The sequence below is a fragment of the Hibiscus syriacus genome, unplaced genomic scaffold (assembly GCF_006381635.1).
Source record: "Hibiscus syriacus cultivar Baekdansim isolate YM2019G1 unplaced genomic scaffold, ASM638163v2 tig00117016_pilon, whole genome shotgun sequence".
Lineage (NCBI taxonomy): Eukaryota > Viridiplantae > Streptophyta > Magnoliopsida > Malvales > Malvaceae > Hibiscus > Hibiscus syriacus.
Window position 1 is genome coordinate 6,323,673 of NW_024063525.1, and position 4,111 is coordinate 6,327,783.

Below are 4,111 nucleotides of genomic sequence, written 5' to 3' on the forward strand. Positions count from 1 at the left end.
TAGGGAAAATAAACAAAAGGGTAGGCTATTTTTTTGGGAAGAGAAATAGTTAAATCCTAAGTGCCCCTATCATAATAAAGCATCATATTCAAGCATGTAGTCTCGAAAAGTATTACGTTGTAATTTCTAGAATGCTAAGAACTAGTTCGACACACTCAATGAAAGAGAGAGAGAAAGAAGGAAATCATATGCTAAACAGGCTCAAAACTCACATGAAAAGTTTAAATTTGTACTAAATCAAGCTTCAATTCAATTAACAAATGTATAGAAAGTCAAGTAATTTTTTTTATAGAGAATCAATTAATCATGCCAATTACTATTATGCATCCTAAATTCCAACAAATACAAGGTCACAATTCTCAAAGAAATAAGAGAATCAAAGTGAAATATCATATAGGCAACAAGAAATTTCAATAATAAAAATAAGAAGCGTTAATTTCAATCAATCGAATAAGTAAGAAAAAAAATTTGATGCAATTCTACCCCCTCACTTAAGCCATTTTGTCCCAAAATGTAAATGAAAGCACAATAGATGTGGTAGAAATACTCCTCGTTGTAATAACGGCCGCAACCACGTCGAGATGATCCCAGGAGAAGGTAGGAGATGATATCGGTGAGGTTGGTCTCGATGGAATTAAATTAACCATGCAATTCATGAATTTGAGCGTGCACGTCCGGCTGCGGTTTCTCTTCCGATGTCGGTTTTGTTGCAATCCTCTGAGAAATATACATGCATTGCATGATGTAATGGTGTCGGGAGGAACGATATGTGGTGCATCTAGAGTATCGTCGAGGAGTCCCATCGTATCCAAGCTCCTCACATCTAAAACATCCATCGAAAAAAGTGTAAGTAAACTATGATAAATCAAAATTCGATTGAAATAAGAGAGAGGTAAGGTGAGTGATGTAGGGTCTGAGAATGAGAGGGCGATTGGTTCATACCACATGCTCAAAAGCACGCTGGAACCAAAAGCCAAGATTTACCTTTATATCGATATGCGTACATCACAAAAAAATAATTCAACCTTACTTAAAGAGGACACAATGTCATTATGTCCGGAGTAGTTGTATACAAGAAACCGGTGTATGTAGCGGAGAGTCGGGTCATGAAAATGCCAGCCCTTGGTCGTTTTGGTATTAAAGGTATGCCCCGCTAAGCCAGTCAACACCTCATAAGCGATATTATTATTGAAGTCTTGCGGGATCTCAAGTAAAACAGTTAAATAAGTAAGATCCGTGACATCTGGCACGAATCCCATAGAATAATTAAATTCAGTCACAGACATCTGAAAGTTTTGTCGAAACAAATGAAATAAAATAACCGCGGGAGAATCGACACTAGCAACATTGTTCGGCAAAAATGTGAATATGGTATAAAACTCAAATACCTACTCATAAAAAGTACAACATTTAACCTCAGAATAAAGTGTCGAACCAATGGCGGATGCTATTGAAATGAATAAGCTCATCATCATTGAATTGCAAAGAGCGTTGCAATTCTTCCTCGATTGGAACCGCGTAAGTGCGACCACATCGATAGCTCTCGGCGTTCTCTACGTGATCAGTTGTATCATTTTCATGCATGGGAGGTTCGACCAAACTTGTCCTAAAGGATGGTGAAGACGGATACTGCCCAAAGTTTTGGCACGAAGGGGAAATATGCATTGCTTGTTGAGGTGGCAGTGCAACGGTCAGAAAATGGCTTCAAAATTGTCTGAAAACCATAAATGGGGTGGTACATTAATAAAGGCATGAGTTCAGAGTTTACCTTATTGTGTTCCTCAGGCGCTGCTGAGTGGACGACAATGAGTTATGTATTGTCAGGCATGGAATATAAGTATGAACCCGACGACATTGAGTAGAATGTAGATGAACCTGTTGATGAGCGACAATTCTGCCACGATCCAAATGGACCGACATAACCGTGAGGACAAACCACGTATTCGATCGAGAATGATGAGTTACCCAGAGTGACATGAATCGATACATCTAGGGGGGATGAAGATGAGTGAGGGTGATGCGCATGACAACCACCGCGACTAGTAGGAACGAAAGTGGATGCTGGTGGTTGTATCAAGGAATCAGAATCGCTCGGCAGTTGGACGAACGCTGGCGTCGCATGACGATGACAACCACCCACAAGCGTAGTTGGTGGCTACGATAGAGCATCCGTTTGGCTCCTCATTCTCACCATTGTCGCATAAGGAAGATGAAGATGAAGGGTGTGAATGATGGCGCAAAGGACGATAAAGTTGTCATCAATGGAGAGTCGATCGGAGCAGCGGTAGTGGCGCAAAGAAATCGGCTGGGCGATAGAGCTTTTCGGTGTTGTCATGAAACGTTGGGTGGTATAATTTGGGTAGGTCGAACGACTGGAGAGAAATTTAAGGTGAGTAATGAAAGAGTTATAATTTGGGTTTAATTGGGTTGTAAAAGGTTGAGCGTGTGGGACCCTCATTATTTTAAAATTCCAAAGCCAATTGGTTGAGGTGGATGACTGGTCTTTGGGGAGGAGAATATTGGGTTTATGGGGGAAATGAAGGGTGTCAGCGGGAATGAAACAAAAAGGGTTATGCTATTGTTCGCCGGCTCCCATGGCTTTCCTATCCTGCACCTATTAGTGAAAAGGTTCTCTTTCTCCCCTGCTGCTCGATGGATTCCACTGCTGAGAATGAATTTTACACCATGTTTGAACCCTCGACGACTTAACAACATGTTCTTCTAATTTAATCCCTTCAATCAACCCAATTGGAGCATTCTCATAATGTCTTTAATCTTTGACCGTTAACTTTAAATCATCCTCTCGAGTCATCTTCAATTTCCACCGTGCCATGAAGGAATACTTGAGTCACCGTGAAATGTCCAAGCCACTTCGATCTAAGCTTTCCTACAAAAAGTTTAAGTTTAGAATTAAATAACAAAACCTTTTACCCGATAATGAATTCTTTAAAAGAAATTCTACGATTGTGCAATTATTTTTTTTTCTTTATATATCTTGGCATTATCGTAGGCGTTTCTTTGAATTTCTTCAAGTTCTTGTATATCCAATTTTCATGTTTCACCGATCGCTTCCATCTCTATGTTACATTGTTTAACCGCCCAATATGCTCGATGTTCTAGTTCATTTGGTAAATGGCTTGATTTACCAAAAACAAGGCAATACACAGACATTTCAATGGGACCTTTGTAAGTGATTCGGTAGACCTACAGTGCATTGTCTAGCTTAAGACTCCAATCCTTTCGATTTTGCTTTACGATTTTCTCAAGAATTTCCTTGATTTCATAGTTCGATAATTCCACTTGCCCATTATTTTACGGATGGTAAGTTGTGGCAATTCTTTGAGTTACCCAAAATTTCTTCATAAGTGCGTCAATTACCTGGTTGATGAAATGAGTTCCTCGATCTCTTATTATTGCATGGGGGGGGGGGCAAACTTGGAGAAGATAAAAATTTTCAAGAAATTAATCATAGTTCTGTAATCATTATTTCGGGTAGCCTTAGCTTCAACCCATTTAGAAACATAATCAACAACAAGAATAATATATGTATTTTGAAATGAAGAAGTAAAGGGACCCATATAATTGATTCCTCACACATCAAAATTTCACAAATTTGGATCGGATTGAGAGTCATTTCATTTCTTCGGTTTAGATTACTTGCACGTTGACATTTTTAACATGTTTTACAGAACAAATAAGCATCACAAAAAATATTAGGACAAAAGAAACCACACTCTAAAATTGTATGGGCAGCCCGTTTTGGTCCAAAATGCCCACCACAAGAATAAGAATGACAAAAATTCAAGATCGAGTTTACCTCACTTTCAGTGATGCATTGTCGAATTACCTGATTAGAATAGTGCTTCCAAAGATAAGGATTGTCCCAAATGTAAAATTGGGATTCTCGCTTGATTTAATTAATTTCCGATCTAGGCAAATCTAATGGTAACTCACATGTAGCTAAATAATTTAACATATATGTGAACCAAAGGGTTACCTTTTGCGCCAACATCAGATTTTCTTCGAGAAATTCTTCTTCAATTGGTGGATCTGGAGTGAAGAGGGGAATACGACTCAAATGATCAGCTACAAATTCTCACATCCTTTTTTA